This window comes from Chrysemys picta, chromosome 5 (genome assembly GCF_011386835.1).
Source record: "Chrysemys picta bellii isolate R12L10 chromosome 5, ASM1138683v2, whole genome shotgun sequence".
Taxonomy (NCBI): Eukaryota; Metazoa; Chordata; order Testudines; family Emydidae; genus Chrysemys; species Chrysemys picta.
The window spans coordinates 12,142,500-12,165,197 of NC_088795.1; the positions used below are offsets into that span (position 1 = coordinate 12,142,500).

Genomic DNA, 22,698 nt, shown 5'->3' on the forward strand with positions numbered 1-22,698 from the left:
CACATTTTTTTAATGAAAAAAAATGGCTTTTTTTCAAACATTTTTTGTGACACTGTGTTTTCAAAATTTTTCATGAAATGTTTCAACATTTTGTCAACTATTTTTCATCTCTCACCCCATCTCCTTCACCCCAACCCCCGGCCCTTTTCAAAAATTAACATTTTTCATTAGGTTGGGAGGGGAGGAGTTAAAAAAATCCTTAAAAATTTTTGTAGATATGAAAAATGGGTCCATTTCAAATCCTGCAGAATGAAAACAACTTCAGAATATTTTTGTGAAATTGTTTTCTCATGATTTTTTTTAATGGATCTTTTAACAAACACACTGGACCTCAGTCCTGCCTACTCTTAAAAATGTTCCCAATATAACTATTTTGGTTATAAATAGGGAAAACTTTGAATTACTACTCACAGGGCATAAAGTTGCATATGTGCATGTCTTTGTAGGATCAGGGCTTTCTGCTGTAGTAGTAGTGAGGCTCAACATAAAAAATTCCATGTTGAATCACCTCAAACAAAGCAGTTGCCCGAAATGGGATGTTTTTAAAAAAACTGATATTTCTCAAATACTTGCTATGATTTTAAACATATTGCCCATTCATTTAAAATGTATACCAAGATACAGACTATCAGAGAAAGAGGCATCAGCAATGGAAAGATCTCATAGGTTATTGTTATTGGGATGTTCAAATCTTCAAGGGGAAAAAGCGTGTTTCTTCAGGATTTATCTTCATCTGCTTTTAGGTGATTATTTTTGACACTTGCGTAAAGCAAGGTTAGCCAGTGGAATGCAGAGAGATTATGGATGGCTTGTGAGGCCTGAAAATTGGGGTCCTGCTGCTTAGTCTGAGATGTTAACACACTTTGTGGATTGAGGTGAGAACGTGATACTCAACATTAAACATTCCTTAAACTCTTTTGAAGGTTTTCAGAATCCTGATGAATAGAGTTCTCCATAGAGCTTGTCTTTATTATTTTAGATGGGCCCGATTCTGACACCCTTACTCCTGGTCAAGAATCCCTTAACTCCAAAAATAGCACCATTGACTTAAACAATATGGAGTCCTTGTGGCACCTTAGAGACTAACAAATTTATTTGGGCATAAGCTTTCGTGGGCTAGAACCCACTTCATCGGATGTATGAAGTGAAAAATACAGGGGCAGTTATAAATACATGAAAGGATGGGGGTTGCTCTACCAAGTGTGAGGTCAGTCTAACGAGATAAATCAATTAATAGCAGGATACCAAGGGAGGAAAAATAACTTTTGAAGTGGTAAGAGAGTGGCCCATTACAGACAGTTGACAAGAAGGTGTGAGTAACAGTAGGGAGAAATTCATATTGGGGAAATTAAGTTTAGGTTTTGTAATGACCCAACCACTCCCAGTCTTTATTCAGGCCTAATCTGATAGTATCTAGTTTGCAAATTAATTCCAGTTCTTCAGCTTCACATTGGAGTCTGGTTTTGAAGTTTTTTTCTTGAAGAATTGCCACTTTTAGGTCTGTTATTGAGTGACCAGAGAGACTGAAGTGTTCGCCTACTGGTTTTTGAATGGTTTCAGAGTAGCAGTCGTGTTAGTCTGTATCCGCAAAAAGAAGAACAGGAGTACTTGTGGCACCTTAGAGACTAACAAATTTATTAGAGCATAAGCTTTCGTGGACTACAGCCCACTTCTTCGGATTCCTGATGTCAGATTTGTGTCCATTTATTCTTTTGCATAGAGATTGTCTGGTTTGGCCAATAAAGACTCAGAGCTTAAGTGCTTTGAAGAATAAGTATGGGCTGAGAGGCTGGATAGCCATCTGTTTTGGATGGGTTAGACACAACAAATCCTACATCTTGGCAGGGGGTTAGACTAGATGATGCTTGCGTATGATTCTATGAGCTTAATGTTAATTGCTTTTAAATGATTGATTATTAATAGCAACCTCGACTCCACCTTTTCTGCCAACGCTAAGAAAAAGCGTTTACAAGTTCTTTGTAGAGGGGACGTATACTAGCTGTCTTTTGTTGTGGAGAGAGGCCATCTGTAAATTAAGGTTCTACTGTTTCTCTCAGTTGTGGGTGCTGAATCCCGTTAGAAAATCTGGCTGGAATGTTCTACACAGTAAGTTTACACTTTTTCCTTAAGCAGCCAGGCCTCCGGTTAACTACAATGGGCAGGTGGCTGATTTTGACCCATTTTTATTTGTTTCACACACACAAAACTTCTGAATTGAACTGTGCAGGAACCATTATTTCTGTTTTGGAGGAAATTCTACAATTTTGAAATTTCTTCTTTTGGGTCCAAATCAAGACAAATTTCAAAACTTTCCACCACATGACATTTTGGGGGGGAAATACTTTGGATGAATTGAAACATTTTGTTCTGACTTTGACTTCTTTTTTTTTTTTAAAGTATAGTTTATAATATAAAATAAAGACATTTCTAAACAAAAAATCATTTTGAAATGAAAAATCAAAGTGTTCTGCTCTGATACGGTTGAAATGGAACTGTTTTGATTTTTGATTTTGCAACAGAATTGGGTCAAAATTGACATGTTCCCGTGGAAAATTTCAGTCTTGATTAAACGGCATTAAAAGTTCCATCAGAAAATTTTAATCCAGCACTACCTGTGAAATAAATCAGCAAATAAACACAAAAGGGATAGTAAAAAATAACCCAGATAGCTGATACAGTTCAAATTTCAGCTTCCAACCAGCCCGATGATTATCATCGCTAAGAGCAAATAGCAACAAAATATAAACAGACGATAAAATTCATTTGTAGTCAGATTTTATGTTAGCATTCCATACCCAACCACCATTTACACTGCTGAGGGTTTAATAATTCCATGGCTAATTTAAACAGCTTTTCTTACTGATAAGTCTCTATCAATCCTTACATTGTCACAGATGACTGAAAGACAAATAAGAAGCAAGTGGCATAATTTTCAAAATTAGACACCTTTATGCATGCCTTAAAAGAATACTTCTTGCCACATGCTCAGACTGGGAATTTCCCTTTCCCCAATAATCAGGCCCAACATGGTCACTAAAATAATCTCATTTTGAATATGTTTGAATGCCTGCTAATGACTCAGGGAAAACATTCTCTTAAGAGATCATTCTGTGCAGGGTCCTATTTTTCTGTTTCCTTGACTTTTTCTCCATGCTATTTGTTATTAAGAGTTCACATGTTCATGTGACTTATTCTTAACTTGAAGCCATAAATCTCTGTTTATAAGTCACAACCTGTTGCTATGGAGATGATTATTATGTCACAAACAGAAAACTATGACTTCATGAAGGGAACAAGCGATAGAAACAGATAAACTCATATGACCCAATGCTGGAAGCAAATCTTTCGTTGAGAAGTCTGTTGCCACAATTTGAGAGTTTTGGCTTAAGTTGCTAGCCCTCGTGATTGCAAATATATAACGTGATGAGAGGCATTTAATGATGATACTGACCTCCTTTGTAAAGTGCTGTGAGATCTATGGATAAAAAAGTGCTGTATGAGAGCTAGGTATTAGTAATTATTATTATTATGTTGTTGTTGTTGTGTTATTTAGAAACCTAACTAGCCATTTGCACATGAAGTTGTGATAACTGTACAATCCTCTCCACGTGTTTTACATATGGAAGTTGGGCCCCATTGTTGTTTTTTACAAACATGGCCCTAACTTTCCAGACTGCTAACCATTTCACAGCTGTTCCCGTGAGCAGAAACATCTGCCTACGTGTGTTATAGGCAATCTCAGCATTGTTTCTGGTCCTCTCTAACCCCTGCCATGAACTCTAAGCAAGCGTTAATCCACGGATCTAATCCAAAACCTATTGGTCACAATGGGAGTCGTCCCAGTGACTGGTATGGGCTTTGGGTCAGGTTTGGCATGTTCTTTACACACTGAATATAATGGAAATGAAAGTTGATTCTGAATACCTAGTAATAATGGCTAAAAATAAACTTGGCTGTGTTTTTTCAGAATTAATAGAAGTTGGGTATTTGTCCTTTTAAAATAAGCCTTTGTTAGTTTAAGTACCGTATTTGACATTTACAAACATAACATTTTGACAATCCATTTTTGGGGTTGTTTAATGAAGGAATGTGAGAACAAAGGGACTGTTTACAAGAACAGCCTGTTCACAATGCTCCGGTGAAAAGGGTTCCTAACATTTTACAGAATGAAGAGAAAGAAAGGTTAAGATTTAGCAAAAGAAAGGACGCAAATAAACTGTGAATGAAGCTGAAGAATGCGTGTGACCCTGGCACATAGTAACATGGACTAATGTATATTTAAGGAGGAAAACCACATTAGTACAGTTGAAGAACAAAAACAGGTGGATCTGAGATCAAATTAGAGCAAGGATTAAAAAAAGAAATCAAAGTGTAGAATTGTGTGTAAGCTGTTCCAATGCTCATTACCTTTGATCTTCAGTGGAGAAGTAAATCAAAGACAAAAAATACAACTCATTGAGTTACCTTCTCTCCTTGCTGGGTGTACTTAGATCTAAGGTTGTCATGAATAGCAGTTTTGAATGTTCTTTGGAATACCAAAGACCATTGTTTGTTATTTGTTCTAAAGAAGTGCTGGAGGCCTGATTGTTTTGAGTGCCGTGAATACACATAATGAGACCCAGTCCCTGCCCCAAAGAATTTACAGTCTAAATAGGCAACACATCAAAGTTTTCTTCTTCTCATTTTGTAGCTGGGGAACTGAGGCACAAGAGAGATTAAGTGACTTACCCAAGGTCACACAGATCAGGGAACTGAAATGAAACCCTGATCTCCTTAATCACAAGCCAGGGCCTTAACCACACTGCCATCTTTTCCCCACACCCCACCTTCACCCCTTCCCCCCCCCCCCCTGGCTGTTGGGGGGAAGGAAGACTTTTCCAGCTATTAAACAGTAGACAATTTCCATGATGAGGTGCTTCATTAAGCTATACCTATCACAAATCACAAAACATTATGGGTTTGTCCTCTCTTGTTTTTCACCGTAATTACAGAGGCAACTCAGGACAAAAACAGCCCTTAAAAGGCAATTAAAATGTGAGTGGCAGGGGGGCATTCAGGATAATATTTGACACTGCCTTTCAGTTCAAACCCATGGCATTGGCTGTCAAATGGGATGGTAAATGTATTCTCATCCTCCTTGTTTTAGAAGGTGTTGTGTTTTCAGGACAGCGATCCTCCTTACGCGGGATCAGTGCTGTTAGACCGACAGGTGTGCAGATTGTTTCCCTAGCAGCTTTACAGACGGTTTATTTCAGAGCCTGCCAATATTGAACCGGGATCGGGAACAATCCTTGGGAGACCAGTGAGATGTCCTTCTGCCAAGGTGGCGCTGGAGCACAGAGTAGATGATTACAAAGATCCTAAGAAAGCTGCTACTTTTTTTAAGAGAAGCTCTGCTACAGTTAATGAACCAAAAAACCCCAAACCAAAACAAAAAAACCAACCCTGGGATTCTGATATGATTTTGCCCCAGCCACGCTGCATACTTGCAGTACAAATATGTAATTTCTATACACCTGCTGCTCACTACTGTTTTAATTCCCCAGAAGGCGAACACACACTTTCCGTCCAGTAGAGGGCAGTGGTATATACATAGTACACAAGGTGGGATGACAGACACACAAATAACCGAGAGCCTATTCATTTTCAAAAAAGAAGAGCAAGGTCAGGAGACATTTGGAATCTGTGCACAGAACGGGATAATACAGAGCGCTTTACGTGTGCAATGCATTAAGTAGGTAAATGCTATTATCTCTGTTTTACAGATGGGGATAACTGAGGCAGAGAGGTGGTGGGCCTTGCAGAAAGCCACACAATGAGTTGGTGACAGAGCTGGGATTAGAACTCAGGACTTCCTGAGGCCCAACTTTGTGCTCATTTCTCCAATAATCAAACTGATACTCTCCGCTACTGCTGGTTAGATCACATCAGCAGTATTGCCAACCCCAACATTTCATAAACCAGGAGCTTGGCTTTAAAATATAGTACCTTTTGAATTCTTTTAGTTTGCCTTCTGGGCTTTTAGGGTGCACACACACTAGTTTTCACACTGGTTTTTTTGCAATTCTGAGGGCCAAAAACACACTTGTTTTTCAAATGAAAGCTGTGATTCTCACTTGACTCCAGGAGCTGGGACTTTCAGACCACCCCCCCCCCCCAATATCACAAGAATCATGGTAAAAATCATAAGAGCTGGCAACACTGCAGCAAATTAGAACTGGGACATACCTTGTCTCCCCTCCCCCCCCCCAATGAAACTTTTAAACCATGAATGTAATCAATCATTTGAGCAGATTACTGAAGGAAGTGGTAGATTCATTATCACTTGGAGTCTTTAAATGAAGATTGGATGTCTTTCTATTTCACCCACTGATTATTGCACTCAATAGTATTCAGGTCAGCAAAGCATTTGAGCACATGCTTAACTTTAAGCACCTGCTTACGTGCTTTGATGAATACATATGGCCTCCTACATCGGGCCTTACCTAGCAAGGAAGAAAATTCCCTTCATTGTTGGCTTTCTCTGGCCCATATTATGCAGACTAGATGATCGTGATGGCTTTAAAATCAAAGAATCTATTAATAAAACAGATCTTGTGATATGTTCAAAACATGTGGATTTACAGGAATTGGGCCTTGCAAAGTTAAAATAAAAACCAACTCAAATACCAAAGTGATCCCAAACCTAGGAGCTCTGGATAACAGTGGTGCTGATTGTGTGCTCCAGCCCCAGATCATGCACAGATAGAAAAAAAAAAAAAGTGAGAGCAGCAAGTGGCTGGTGGGCGGGGGCCTCACGGAGGCAGAGCAGGGGCAGGAAGAAGTGGAGCAAGGGCGGAGCCTTGGAGGAAAGGGCAGAATGGTGCGGGGCCTTGGGGGGAGCACCCCCAGGGAAAACTAGAAGTCAGCACCTGTGCTGGATAATTATACTTTTCCTCATTCCCTTTTACAGACATCTCACCACGCTTGCAGAGATTCGTAGAGTGCATCACATGAGAAAGTCACATGGCTTCTATAAGCCAAATGATCATTCTTTATCAATAACAACACGTAACACTTCAATAGCACTTTAGAGCACTTCATAAACATTATCTAAATAACCTTCACAGTGCCCTTTTGAGGTAGCTTAATCTGCTTTATCACCCCCATTGTGGAGATGGCAATCCTGTGACAGAGAGGAAGTGACTTGCTCAAGGCTACGGAGCAAATCGGTGTCAGAACAAAGATTACTACTCAGGGCTTTGTGCCTTCCAATCTTGTGTTCATTCCTCCTTATCAAGATGTCTCCCTACTAGGTCCTTCTGTGCTGTTACAGGCGGCAACGCAACATACATTAGAATTTTTACCATGAGTGTTTGCAAGTAATTAACATAACCACAGCATTCCTTGTGCGTGAAATGCATCCTCGTGGAGAGGGCCAGCCAAAAGGCCTGGGCACCATTTAAGTCTAACGAAAGCCCTCAAAATAGGGCATAAGTAATACACAGGTCACTCCATGCATCTGAAGAAGTGAGGTTTTTTACCCACAAAAGCTTATGCCCAAATAAATCTGTTAAGGTGCCACCGGACTCCTTGTTTTTTTTACACAGGTCCTGTGTGTGCTTTGCATGTATGAAGTGCAGAGAATAAGGCTGGTCAGAAAATGTCCACCTAAACTGCTTTTCAGTGGCAAATTGGGTTTTCAACCAAATGGTATTTTTCACAAAACATGCCTGCTCTCCATGGAAAATTTTGATGTTGTTTCATCAAAAACCAAATCCTCCCAAATGTATCTGATATCCTGACCCAGTGCCTGCAGGGCATTATAGTTCACTTTCCCTGGCCCCCATTCTTCTCTATAGACTGGGCTTCCCAGCCAGACTACATCTCCCATTACGCACCGTGGACAGGAACTTCCATGATGCATTTGCCCACCCTGCATCACAAGGAGAGACCGCCATGGTGCTATGGGACAAAGAACACATGTTGAATTTCCTGCAGGATGGAAATACTGGATTTCATTTGCCTCTAATAGTTACCAAGTTGCTACTATGGGAGTGCCTGTTCTAACACCTGTGTTACACCTCTGAGCATGCCCAGTGTGAACTCAATGGTCCAGTTCTTCTGCTGGTGCAAATCAGCACAGCTAGATCACTTTACACCAGCTTACAATCTGGCCTTGTCCCTCCAGAAGCCTGAGCATGTTCAAACCGAGCTGGGTGCTACCCCTTCTGAGACCAGAGTACTTCTCCAACATGACAATAAGCAGTGCTGCTTGTGCTAAAGACGATGGTCCTACAGAGTCATTTAAAAATACAATTGCAGCTCATTTATCTTTTTGTATTCATCATTTTTATTGTGCCTCTAACTGCTGAATCTTTGGCTCAGCCTCAGTCCCATATTTAGGCCCTGGGTCCTGCAGTAGGATCCATTCAGGCCTATACCACCTGCTGGAATCCCACTGCAATTAATAGGGCTCCATACAGCCCCAAAGGTCGGCCACCGCATCTCAGATTGCAGGGTCAGGCCCTGAGGTTGTAAGATGGAGCAGTATGGCAAGAGAAAATTAGGATCAATGTTCCTTAAATGCTGTATGTATATAATTAAGGCTTCTGTTTTGCCGGGGTTGTTAATTTCATTTTTTGGCGTTTTATGTAGATGTCCAAAATTGGGGGGGGGGGGGCGGGGGAGTTCAGAATTTTCTCTTTGGATCTACTGTAATGCGTAATGTACATTATTTACATTACTCATTACAGTAGCATATACTGTACAGTAATGAGTAATCTCTTTGTAATGTTCCCTCGTGTGCTTTAACTGTTTCAAACAGCACTATGTTAAACCACACTAGAGACCCTTTAGTGCGCACCAGCAGGGTCCAATTAACCCACAACCCATTACTACGCTTTAGAAATCACCCCCCACCCCATAGTCCATATTACTGCTCCATGTCGTTTATTGGGTAAACACCAATATTTTTTTGTTGTCGGGCTATTTTATCAGTGAAAACTGAAAATCAGAAGTCCTATAGCTAATGCAAACTACGTGATACAACAGGGCCCTGAACCCGACTGGGGCCCCTAAGCACAACCATAATAAACATAATAAATAATATCAAATGGCCATAAATATGCTTTAATACCATAACCGATATAAATATAGGAACATAAAGTTGTCTGGGCCCGTGGAGGACCTGGATCAAAATGAAAAATGTGGTTTATCCAGGCTGAAATTAGTGAACACCAGCTCTGTTTTTTCCTGTGCCAGTCGTGCTGAGTGGTACACCCATCTCCCATAGCTTGTCCTTGCTTACAATCCACAGAACAGCTCAGACCACATATTTAACCAGATTGTAGGCCACACCTGCATGCTGTAGCAGTCATTAGATCCCTGCATGCCTGAAATATTTCAGTACAGCCAGATTCAAGGAAGTAGGGGCCTGAAGGTGATCTGAGTCCCATCTATTTAACAACAGCTCCATTCACTTCAATGGAGCTACTCCAGATTTACAAAGGTGTCGACGAGATGCTAGCCCGAGATGTTTGGAGTACCTATTCGGACAATCATTCCTTGGCTGCAGAGTTTCCCTCTATTTGGCCCTGGGGTAAGCAGGCTCTCACTTTAGTGCAAGATGACGTGTTAATAATCAAACCATTACAGGCTGCAGCAGAACCTGTTCAGATCATCTGCATCCATAAAGACTTCTTCCTTACGCAAGGCAACTGGATTTAGCTGGTACTGTGGATGAGTCGTCTGTAGGGGGTGCACATGTGCATATGGAACCCCACCCTCACGCACACTAGATTCCACTAATTTGCATTGCAGATAGATTTCAGATTCAGAAAGGCACCAGCACTCAAATGTACTCACTTCTGGGGTGGAAGAGAGTCATCACACAGGCAGGCCGGCAGGGCAACAGCACTCAATGCCCATTGTCATTTGTTTATCCTTCTGAGATAGTGTTCTGGAGGCACCTGATAAAGTTTCAGGTAAATCAACATCTTGGAGCAAACACTGCATTTCCTATCTTCAGTGATGGATTAAAACTGGGTTAAACAGACTGGCTGACTTGCGGGTTATGCTCTGAATATTCCCTACTCCATGGCATTTTTCACGGGTATCCCAAAATGTCCAGACTTCATACAATCATAGAGAAGGAAGCATGGGGTTTGGGACACCATGCTTTTGCTCAGTCTGGGCCATGAGTTATTCTTCCAAGATGCATCTAGCTAGTCAATCCACTTGATGTCTGCGTGGTTACTTTATAGTGTGTGAGGAATGTACTTTATACCAATAAACAATAACTTGCATCACTGCCAGTCTTTTCTGTTGGTGTAACTGAACGGGAGACAGGGGAGGGGGACGATAGGCAATTTTCTCAAGGAAAATTTTAATTTTGCCCAAATGGAAAATTGAAACAAAATAGTTTATTTGGTCTCAGGTTGACCTGAATCAAAACAATGGATCGGTTCAGCACTAGTCTGTGTCCACCTGAGCTACCATGATGCTTCATGGGGATGTAGCTTGGATGCCTCCTGCTCCCATTCTCCTCTGTGGGCCAGAATGTCTGGTTGGATATACATCTCCCATGATGCCCTGCAGGATCCTTTCTAGAGTAACCACTGTGGTGCATCCTGGGAGTCCCGTGGCCACAGTGCATCTTGGGAGATATAGTCTGACAGGGAAGCCTCGTCCATAGAGGAGAACTGGGGCATGAGACACTTGAACTACAGCTTCCATGGGGCACCACAGTGGCTCAGGCTGGCACAATTCAGTGTTGAACCGAATAGAAACTAAACGTTTCAACATTTCCAAGAAATGTCTCTGAACTTTTTGTTCCATGAATTTTCATCCCAATCTGGGACAAAACCAAACACCGAAATATCAGAATGTGCCATGGGGCTGGAACCCTCTACTCTGTGTCTGCCCTCAGCTCCAAACGGTCTTGCTTCACCGTTCCCGGGGCCACTTCCTACTTCTCCCTATCTCCTTAGGCCTTCTCTGCAGCCTCCCCCAGCAGCTGTCTGCCAAGCCCTTCCTCCACCCCTGTTCCCTTTCCCTGGGGAGCTACTGTTGGCCTGGCACCTTGCTGCTGCTTTTCCCCGGGTCTCCTCCCACACCTTCTCAAATGGCTTCAGGCAAGCCTCTCCCGCCATCCATTCCTGGCCTCCGCTCCACCAGGAACCATGGCAGCCCTGACCCGGACCCCTCGCTCTCAGAGGGCTTCCCCAGACACCTGCTGTTCCTCTCTGACCTCTCTTCCCTAGCGAGAACAGGAAGCACTTTATGTCCTGCTTCTGCCTTCTCAGACGGCCTTGCTGCTCTCAGTTACCTGATTCCTGGCGTACAAATCCCAAGTGCGGGCGGGGCCTGAGCTCATCGCAAAGGGCGTGACATTGTGTTGCATCCATGTATGTTCTGTTTGTGTGTACGAATGTAGACCTGCGGATTTGCAGGTGGAAGCGATGTTGGGTGAAAAGGACCTGGATTCAGACAGTGACTCTGTGAGACCCTGGGCAAGCTGCTGCAATATGGAGATAACGGCCGTTCCCTCTCTCCCAGTGTTGGGAAGAGAAATCCGTAAACACCTGGCAGGCACTCACGTGCTATGGAGGGCTTTGCCATCTGCTGGGTTTAAGTTGAACCATCTCATGTTTAGGCACCCTGTGGTAATTGACTGCTGTCTTGTAGCAGGTTCCAGTGGAGAAAGGTAAGGATTACTTAGCGGGCAGGATACTCTAAAGTGCTTAGCGCCGGCTTAACTCTGCTTCCATTGAGAGCAATGGTAAAAGTCCCATTGCCCTGGGTTAGGCGAAGGCTGGGTGCTTCTGACAAGCCCAGCTTGGTTATTTAATCACAGGGTTTTATAGGCATGTTTTTGCATTGTAAATTCTGCCTTGATCAAATGCTGCGGCCACAACGTAGCTGCACTTTTCTCCTGCAGGCTCCCCAACGGTGTGGCTATTTATAGGTACTTGTTTTGGCCTTTGGGGTGTGCTTGGGTGGGTGAGGTCCAAGAACAGTGCTGTGCACTCAGGAGACCTTCGTAGGAATGACGGTATTTATGTATCCCAAGCAAGCATTAGTAGTCACCAAGTCCCTAGGACTTCTGTGTGTACATCCAGAGGCAGCATTTAGCCCTGCAAGAATACATGGATTGTATATTTATTTATTTTGATTTTACATGCTGCTAGACAGCGACCCATCCTGGGCTCTTTCTGAACCCCCTTCCGTCACTCAAAATTACAACATTTCTATAAGCCACGCCCATAACAGCTTCACCTCTTTACAAAAAAATAAATAAATAAAATCTATTGCCTCCCAGCACCTCAGACCCCCTGACCCTTGTAGATCAAATACAATTTGGGGTAAGTCTCTGGCACAAGGGGAAGAAAAAGGCAGAAAGTCAATACTGAAGCAAAAACTATTCTAACAAATATGGGTCACTTAGGGACTTCACTGCTGACCAGAGGCTGCACACCGTAGGCAGGCAGCACTTTATGGAAATGCTCAGGATTGATGCCCTGCCCCATAAGGACAAGCCCCTGTAACTTGAGCAATGGGAAAACCCGCTGCGGTTGTAAGCAGTATAGGGCACATGATACACAGATAAGCAGTTCCAATTCCATCCAGTAGAAGGGCATGATAGACATTATTATTGGTGGTAATATTATTTATTTGCAGTAGCACCCACTATGTGCTTGGCATTTTCAAACTCTTAGCGGCAATCTTTGCTCTGAGAAGCTCACCATCTAAAGACAGAGGTCAGGAGAAGGGAGATAGGCAAAATATATACAATTTATATACTCATTGACGAGGGAGCATACAGGATCACTCAGAATCTGGTTGCTCACTGCCCAGCTAGACCACGGAAATGAACTCCTGATATATTCCAAAAAGACATTGTCACTATGCACAAATTACATTTAAACCAGATGAAGATCTGTCTCATTAGCATCACAATTCTTCTCCTTGTCCCATCAAGAAGAACCCTTCCATCTCCCTCCCCTTGAATTTCATAGCTAGCTTATTGAAACCAACCAAAGCACAAGTCCCCAAGACATTCCGTCCCAGGCCTTTGCGATTCATTCAAGAGCAGCCCCTTACATTCTCTCTCACTCCTGCACTCAGATATTTCCTAGGCAACAAAGATGGAGGGGAGTTGCACTAAAATAAGTTGTTAGGGTTGTGAAAGTTTTCACCAGTCCTGGCAGTGTTTGAGCAACCTGTGAAGTGCCATTTGGGCTCTACCCTACAAAAGCAAGATGAGGAACCATGCATGCCGAGCTGGTCCCAAAGAACCACGCTTATCAACCATCCACAAACATACAAGGCCTAGCTATTCAGAGAATGCAACTCTGACTGGTTTCCTCTAAAACACAGACCAGAGGGAGTGCCGCGGCAGCGCTGTGAAGCACAAGTGTAGTCGCGCCGCAAGCGCTGCGAGAGAGCGCTGCGAGTACTCCACCTTTACAGTGCTGCGCTCGGAGGGGGGGGGCGTTTTCATCCCCCTGAGCGCAAGTTGCAGCGCTGTACAGCGCCAGTGTAGCCGAGGCCTACGTAAAGGGATACTACTCTATTCCTAAACACTACACTGTGTATGCGGGATCTCTCTCAGACTGGCAGTATACATTAGAATAATAAAAAATATGTGATCCCCATTGTATTAAAGACAAAGGACACTGAAGGCATCTCGCTTTGGCACAGCATGGGATTGAAATTCCTTTCTCTGTGTACAGTATTGCATAATGATCAGAACTATACAGCCTCTGCTGTGGCTTTCGGATCAATAAAGGCAGAGCTACACACGCCCCACGTTCACCCAGAGCAAACACCGTCTAGAAAAGCGCTCCCAAAGCAAATATCCGGTCACACAGAAAGAAACCTCTTCACTGCCCTAGGCAAACTGGCATATCTATGCCCCTCGTAGAGCGCAGCCACACACGCAATAAACAACCGCCAAATATTTTGCTGCCCCTGGTATTTGCATATCCTAGGCAACGGCCTGCTCTGGCTGCATAGGGGAGCCAAATGCCAGGCCTGCATGTAATCAGCCAAACGCAGTGACCGATTCAGTGATTTGATTGCCATGCAGTGTATCAGTAGGTTGTGTAGATCTACCAGCCACGTACGTTATTTCCCTCCACTCATAAGAAGTTGCTTAGTTCCCCTCCTCCCCCATTAAACAAACAAGCAGCTTTCATTTCTAAACAATTGATTAGCCCATGGGACTGATTTTCATGCACTGGAAAGGCAAGCAGTAGCCTGATTCACCACTGCACAGCTCCTGTGATCTCAGCGCAGTGACAGCTGCATAAAAGTGGATCCAGGCAGTGGTGAAGCAAGCCTCCAAATGACACAGATAAGGACGTTTCAAAATCAGCTAATAGGTATGCACAGCCAGAATTCAAGGGCCTAGTTATCCAAAGACAAGTCTTAATGGGCAACATTTCTAAAGCACCTATGTGATTTAGGCTTCCTAGTCCCTTGGGGCCAGAGCCATAAAGATACTTGGGCACCTAACTCCAACATTTAGATGCTGATGACATTATCAAAACCACTGTTCAGCTGCGGCCTAAAGCCCCCTACGTTCCCACCAGGAGGCAGGCGCAAAGCTGACTAAGTTCTGACGTCACCCTTAGCTTGGAGCCTTAGCCCGCGCAACATTCCCAGACTAAGCATTCCCCAACCTAGCCCCCTGCTAGGCCTGACCCTGCTGGTGTTCTCAGAGAGCACCTAGAAGATTGGGCCTCACATGAAAGACAGGCTGGGGATACATGTTTGAGACAGGATACTTAATAGCCGAGTGGTTAGGGCCCGTATGTGTTCTAGGCTTCTGCGTCCTAGGCCGTAGGCATTTTTGACAATTTTACCCCAAACCTCTCAGTTTCCCCTTGATGTTTAACTCACAGTTTGGGGGAAATAGAAGAGGGGACTTCAAATCCTTTTTCATTTGCAGCCACTCTGAAGGCAAAGGGAGGAAGCGTCTCCCTTTCTGACTAAGCAAGGTCACTGATGACATGGAAGAGGCAAATTTGATGCCTCCGTTTACCCATCTGTAGAAAGGTAATTAGAGTGACTTACTGCCCATTGGATTAATGAATGGTTGCAATGCACTTGGGGCTACTCAGCAGAATGTGCTCTATACATACAAATTATTGTTAGGATTTTCTTATTCCTGAGTCTTATTTCTAATCACTAGCTTTTGCTGAGCTCCGTGGCATAGCATTTCGGTCCTGGCTGCCAGACACTTTAACCACCACAATTCTTGATCCCACTTGGCTTAATCGCTTTAAGCTTCTGCCCTATTTCTACTTCAGTTGTGTCTGATTCCAGAACTAAACCCACAATTTCCAGTCCTTTGCTTTTGTCAAATGTCATTTGGCTCATCAACGTCAATATTTTTTAAGAGACCAAGATTCCGATGACCTTCCCATTCAAACAATTCTTGTGGATGAGTCCTGAGACTTCACCCAATCAATCAAACAAACTCTCTCACGTAACCCCTCCGCTGAAATGCATAATCCACAGCAGAGATGTGCAGGACGTGCTAAGCTGAACCTTAACACTTTATGAGTTTGTGTTGGGTGAGATTATAGCTGAGCCATTAAAGAAAAGTGACAATATAATTATATTTAACCTTCTTGGAGGAAGAACCATCTACCAGAAACTAGGACAGTGACACTAAATTTTAGAAAGGAGAATTTCAAAGACATGAAGAAACTAGTCAAAAAACACCCTGAGCCAAGAGTAAGAGCAATGTAGCTATAAACTCAGTTTAACTGGCTGGTTCTACAGGTACTTTGCATTGCTAGCGAGGCACAAAGTAGCCAGCAACACCAGTGAATCGGGCTTACTTTGCACTAGAGAACAGGATTACACAAGGTACCAGGGGGTGGGGAGACACAATTCTCATCCTCATTTCTTAGGGTACGTCTCTACTACCCGCCGGATCGGCGGGTAGTGTTCGATGTATCGGGGATCGATTTATCGCGTCTCATCTAGATGCGATAAATCGATCCCCGAATTGACGCCCGTACTCCACCTCGGCAGGAGGAGTAAGCGGAGTCGACGGGGGAGCCGCGGCGGTCGACTTGCCGCCATGAGGATGGCCAAGTAAGTCGAACTAAGATACTTCGAATTCAGCTACGCGAATAGTGTAGCTGAAGTTGTGTATCTTAGTTCGAACCCCCCCGCTAGTGTAGCCCAGGCCTTAGAAAGAGTCAATACATGTGCTGCAAATGCCATTGAAGTGAAGGGAGTGACACACTGATTTGGACTAGCTAAGGAGCTCTCCCTAGTTTTTACAAAGACAGGTTCACGGATGTTTGTTCCTGGGCTAGAACTGCGTCTTGGCCAGACGACAAGTTTTAGAATGGAACAAAGTTTTAGAGACGGTTATAAAGCCCTAAGACTAGAGATGCTTGATTCTCAAAGCGCAAAGTCAGCTCTTGATGTGAACGTTCCCAAACTCCAAGCACGTTCGAATCTGGGGTCCTGGTTTAACCCAGCCGTGACATTTAGATTGGAGGAACACCCTCGGCTGCTATAAATAGCTTCATTAATTTCTCTGGATTTATGCTAATTTGCAGCAGCTGAGATCTGGCCCCAGCATCCCTATGTAACGTTCCACTCAGATTCAGGCTTATCCTTACCAACAAGAGTATAATGGGAATACTGACAATTCTTAGCAGTGCACTGATCGCTCATCTGCTCCTTTCTCACCTCACACCTGAGTTATCCTCAGTACCATGAAACTGAAGGATTCCTCAGGCTGGAGGAGTGACCAGCAGCAATCGCCCAGAAGCACCTACCTCTTGCTACCAACATATTTTGAAATGTGAACAAGATGTGGCAAACCTTTGCCGCGTCTGTTGCTTTTTCTTTCATGTGCTAATACGGCACACAGAGCTTATCTCGTTTCATTTATTTGTGGCACGCTTGTTTGCAACATTTTACACAGAAACCAACCGAGCCTGCGTTCTGGGCCAAATGTAGCCACAAAGGTTATGACCCTACCCCTATTTTCATTTGCCTTGCAGATTCTTAACTCAAGATGACGCCCTAACCTGCCAGCGCTGGTGACCAGAAGCCACGGAAGAACTGGCCAGTTGTAGCTGTAGTCTGCCTCTTGCCTGGCCCTGACAATGTCAAAAACTTCATTTGAACTAGGGATCAGTGACTAGCACGGTGAATAGCTAAATAAGAGTTGTAAGCTTGGTCAGCATGAAGAGCTCATTCAGGGCTTGATCTGGCAACGTGCTAAGCATAACCTGTGAGAGGCGGCCCATCCTTAGACTCTCATCAAAGCTAGTGGGAGCTGATAGTGCTAGCATTTCTGAGGATCAAGACTTAGCTGCATCCCTCGGTCAGTACAACATGGGATTTTTTTTCACCCTTGTATTAGCATTTTTAGATGCAGGAATGTATTTCCTCTTGGCATATGTGTCAGAAGGTTAAGGCAATCCCAGAACTGACTGCAGTATATATTTATTTGCTTTCATAAAGGGTTAAATAGGCAGCAGGTATTCTTGGGCGTATGTTCATAATGCAGGTGGCAATGATGCTTAAAAGGAGGCACCTTTCTTTGTTCCCTTAATGATTCACTACTTGGGAGTGTGGGAATTAACTTATATAAATTTTTGCTAGTACGTAGATACACCTAGATCCTGAAATAGTGGATTGGTGAGAACCTGTTACAGAAACTCTATGCATTGTCCTGGTGGCACAGAAAAAACAAAGACTGGAAGTGGCTGCATAGCACTCCGCCTAGATACGAGGAAATATTCTTTTGCAATTTTTTTTATTTCTTGCATTTTGCATCTTATTAAAAAGCCCCACTGGCCACAAATAGAAATGCACATTAAGAAAGGCCTGATTTCAAATGGAACCTCAACCCAGGCTCGCTCGTTGGGCCTAAACTTTTGCAGCTGGAAGATTATTGTGTGTGCAATTGGTGTAATTTAAACATCTCTGTGATTGGGCCTGCGTGACAGCTAGTTAAACATCAGTTGCTCCAGCGCATAATTACAGGTGTGAAACTGTAAGTATTTATAGCCAGTGCAAAAAGGGAGGCTGGGTTTTAAAGATTTGCTCTGTGGTCCCTTTGGGAGGCTAAGTCTGTCCCTCAGTTGGGTGGGAGCTGGAGAGAAACACATCCATGGGGGTTTTAACCTATGTGCCTCATTGATGATGATAGCAACAGAGGGTCCTGTGGCACCTTTGAGACTAACAGAAGTACTGGGAGCATAAGCTTTCGTGGGTAAGAACCTCACTTCTTGCATCTGAAGAAGTGAGGTTCTTACCCACGAAAGCTTATGCTCCCAGTACTTCTGTTAGTCTCAAAGGTGCCACAGGACCCTCTGTTGCTTTTACAGATTCAGACTAACACGGCTACCCCTCTGATGATTGATGATGATGGTCACAAAGGACCTGTATAGAGCTAAGAAGCTAGTCTTCCCTGAGTGTATCTCTAGCAGGTTTCGATTCCTTTTGGGATGCTGGGGTGCAAGAGCTATAATTTATCCACTATCGGACTTTCATGCAATACTTTCATTTTGGTGTCAATTAACCTTAAATAGCCATCAATAAGTGAAACATCTAGCTAGCTATGGTATCTATAGAGCACAGGTCGCCATAGCGTGCAAATCACCCTGGTGTCTTTGACACCCAAGGTTAAAATTTGCATTTCAAAGCTGAGGGACTGAGAGATGGTGTCCTAGTAGTGCTGAAACCTGCGGCCATTTAGAACCAAGTGCCATATTCTTGGCTAGTACCCGAAGTGATGCTACACACCTTGTTGGTAGTCTCCTGCAGGCTAGACAAGATAGGCTTGGTTCTCCTTTGCAGTGTGGCCCCTTTGCACCTCTGTGGCAGACTAAGGACCTCTGAAGAGAGTGGTGGAGGGCATTACATTTCGGCTGCCAGAGTGGCGTAGTGGGAGGAGAATTAGCGTCAAGAAGAATCAGGCTGCTTAATCTTCAAGTTAGGCTACTCACGGTAAGTATCTTGTACGTGCTCCTCGTATCCTGAAGGATCTCCAAATACTTTGCAAACGTAACCAGCGGACCTCCAGTTATCGCACAGGGATCACGTCACCTGTCGTAACTGCATCAACAACACATGACACCCCTAAAGTATGGGACTGCACGTGAAGAATGTCTTCACCAATTAAAGCTTTCAGGGGGAAGACCAGCAGGTGGGCATGCTATAATTACCCAGGTTGCAATTTGGCCAGGACACTGGGGATACACCCCTTACTCTAGTGAAAAGCATCAGGAGATCTTTAATGGAGACTGTCTCATTCTGATGTGACACACCCCTTTTGCACAGCTGTCACTGACTACACAAGGTGCACTGCCTCCACTACGCTCTGAACATGAGCACCGCGTCCTTCAACACCTAGGGGGAGAGAGGAAATGTAGGGCCGCTGAATTCAGTCGGGGAGGCCCCTCTGTGAGAAGTAGTTGAGTACTCTGGAATGCCTAGGAGAGCATCCATAAGACAGAAACACCTGGCAGCTGGAACTAGGACTTTCTGCACCACATCAGGGACAGGACTGTAACACGGAGAAAAGGGTGGGTGTACTCGGGGAACGCCCATGGAGCGAAGAATGCTCCAATGACCAAGTGGCATAAAAGGTCAAAATCTTCAGGGCAGCCTGCACTTCATGGCTCTTGCTGTTATCATCAGGTTTGCTAACATACATAGCTGGACTCTTCTGTGGCAATTGTCTGTGTATGTGAGATATGAGGGCCAAAATCTCCATTACTAGCGGCAGCATCGCTGTGGGTGAGATTGCACCTCCATGACAGACCATCCAAGCAGGGCCGGCTCTAGGTTTTTTGCTGCCACAAGCAAAAAAAATTTTGGCTGCCCCCCCCCCCCCCCCCCACTGCACCCTCCTGCCGCCCCAGCCCTGGGTCACTGGTAACTCGCTCCCAGGCGGGTCATTCAGCAGGAATTTTGGATGTGCACAGAACACAGACAGGATTGGTTCCCATATGGTTACAGAACTGCAGTAAAGTGGAACAATTTTCAGCTTGTGTGATTGGAGGATATCTGGATGCATATTATAAGACGGTCTTACATAAATGAGAAAAAGTTGAGGTGCCTTTATTATTCTTTTGTTCCATTCTTTGTTTCTATGGGGAATTTGCCAATGCAATATCATTGTATTCCTTTTAAACAAATAAAACTAAAACTTAAAATAATAATAATAATAATAATAATAATAAATAAAAAGCAATGGTTGTTGAAAATAGCAATTCCAGTCCTAATAACCACTGGGAAGCATTTCTTGCTCAATTTATTCTACTTTTTCTACAGCAAGTTACAGTGGATCAGTATATTTGATTTGGGGGAAATGAAGTAATGGCTGCCCAAATTGAGCTTGAGCACTCCTGAATTTTGAGGGTGTTCAAATCTGGAAGGCAGGTGCTAGATTCCCTTTCTGAATATTAGCTGTATCTGGAAAGGAAAAGTCAATTTCTGTTTCCATAGCTCAGAAGTGGAAATCCTCCTAAGTGCCTGGTACTGTATCTAAAGCTGCCCAGGTCCAGAGCCTCCCCTCCTTTACTTTTCATTTTAAATTCTACTGGGATCCACATACCTCCCTTGCTAGGCTTCAGATAGAGAGGTGCACCATCCATTTAGTCCCCCCAATTCCTTCTTTGGGGGAGAGACCAGGGCTGGGGCAGCAGGAGGTGCGGGTGCGGGGGGGAGGGGGGGGGGAAGGTGGGAAGAGCCCAGGCTGGGGCAGCAGGAGGTGCAGGTGGGGGGCGGGGAGAAGAGCCCGGGGCTGGGGTGGCAGGAGATGCGGGTGGGGGGAGAGCCCAGGGCTGGGGTGGCAGGAGATGCGGGTGGGGGGAGAGCCCAGGGCTGGGGCAGCAGGAGGTGCAGGTGGGGGGCGGGGAGAAGAGCCCAGGGCTGGGGCAGCAGGAGGTGCAGGTGGGGGGAGAGCCCAGGGCTGGGGAGGCAGGGGGTGCGGGGGGGGGGAGGAGGTGGGAAGAGCCCAGGGCTGGGGCAGCAGGAGGTGCAGGTGGGGGGAAAGCCCAGGGCTGGGGCAGCAGGAGGTGCAGGTGGGGGGAGAGCCCAGGCTGGGGCAGCAAGGGGGTGCAGGTGGGGGCCAGAGCTGGGGCAGCAGGGGTGTGGGCGGGGGAGAGTCCAGGGTTGGGGCAACACAGGGGTGCAGGGGGAGCCCAGGGCTGGGGTGGGGGGGGCAGTAAAAAACCTAGAGCTGGCTCTGTCCCTACCATTCACAGCAAGCTGCAGCATGAGGTTTCAGTTCCACACTCCTTCCCTTTCCTGTTGCTAGTGGCCAAGGGAATGCTGGGAAATGTAGTTCTTTCCCTGCTCCAGGGCTGGCTCTATAGGCAGGGAGCTAACCAAGGAACTACAGCTCCCAGGGCCCCCTGTTGGTTCTCAGCTCCCAGGCTGGATTCTTGTGCCCCTGCAAATTTGCCGCCCCAAGCACCTGCTTGCTTTGCTGGTGCCTAGAGCCGGCCCTGCATCCAAGCTCTTGGCGCCACGGCACTGAATGATGTGGCTGTGCTTGCTGTCAACCTGTGTTGTATTATGTAGCCCATTTTGCAAAGACAGCTGAGCGGTAGCTGTGACCACTCTGGGGCACTACCCTGTGATATCACCTGTTTAATCAGCGTTCTCTAGGCTGCAATGTCATTCCCAATGCATCATTTTCAAGACAGGAGTAATGGTATGGGGGTGGGGGAGCCAGACGCCTCCTTGCATTGGCAGGGACATAATTAGTAAAATACCCACCGCAGCTGTGGGCCTTGGTACGCTTTGTAATTGGAGGTACTGTACATGTATGTTTCACAACCAGGCCTGAGGGATTGTCTGCTGAGGCCTGGCCTACTTCCCGTCACTTCTCATGAGATCAGCAGGTTGGAACCTCTGACTATCTCATGGTCTAACACTGACTGGACAGGAGATGGGCATGTCTCCTTTGAGGGCCCATAGTTCTTTCCCCCTGAGTATAGGGCAGTTATTGCCCAGCATTCAAAAATCATGGAAACGCCCCCCAAAATCATGAGATAGACAACAATTTGCAAGGCAATCTATTGTGCTTTTTATTTGTCTTCTAGTTTCCTAGCCGGTGGAGTGCACTCACTGCATGTTTTCAAGCTTTCCAGCACAGCCCTGAGGGCTAGAAATGTATTATTTTTAATGCCAGCTGAGATGCTTTAGGAGCTGAGGAGCGTTAGGAAATATACCAAAAAGTGTGAGACTCACGATCAAATCATGAGCGGATGACATAGTAAATCAGAGCCGTCCTTCCTGGAAAAGCTGCAGTGGGTTTCATGTTTGGGGCCAGACCCATAGGTGGTGTAAAGGGGGGGTCGCGCCACTGATTTCAAATGATACTAGCTGAGATTCTGTGGTGATGTAACTATCACTTGGGGGATGGCGACATTACTTGAACGGTGCCATTTCTTATTTCACCAGGTTGCCTGGGGTGTATCCCACACCCATGAAAGCGTTAATCGTCTCGCTGGTTTTTTTTTTTTTTTCCAGGTGACACTGTTGCACTTTCAGGCTCCCTGGCTCATCCAGTGAGAGTCTGGGCTGGCAATGTCATGCTTATAATTGAAATGCCATGCTGGAGCCTCGGTGGGTGGAGTCTGGTGGAAACCGTCAGAACTGGTCTCTCCAGCTGGGTGAGCATTCCATCTCCAGTGCTCGTGCAATTGAATTACATCT

General features: G+C 44.9%; 2 long non-coding RNA genes across 4 annotated transcripts in view; one reads left to right on the plus strand and one right to left on the minus strand.

The window, feature by feature from the left end:
* Positions 1-21,427, minus strand: part of LOC112060363 (uncharacterized) — a 28,111-nt gene extending 6,684 nt beyond the window's left edge. The window contains exons 1-2 of one of the 2 annotated variants that reach the window (XR_002889668.3): positions 21,231-21,427; positions 18,975-19,083 (exon numbers count right to left, since the gene is read on the minus strand). This is a non-coding gene — a long non-coding RNA (uncharacterized LOC112060363). The remainder of the gene's footprint in view (positions 1-18,974; positions 19,084-21,230) is intronic. The other variant, XR_002889669.3, reaches the window with a different exon arrangement.
* The window catches only part of LOC135983527 (uncharacterized), a 139,369-nt gene that overhangs the window by 111,561 nt on the left and 5,110 nt on the right, over positions 1-22,698 (plus strand). For both annotated transcript variants that reach the window (XR_010601204.1, XR_010601205.1), the window contains one exon: positions 22,513-22,655. This is a non-coding gene — a long non-coding RNA (uncharacterized LOC135983527). The remainder of the gene's footprint in view (positions 1-22,512; positions 22,656-22,698) is intronic.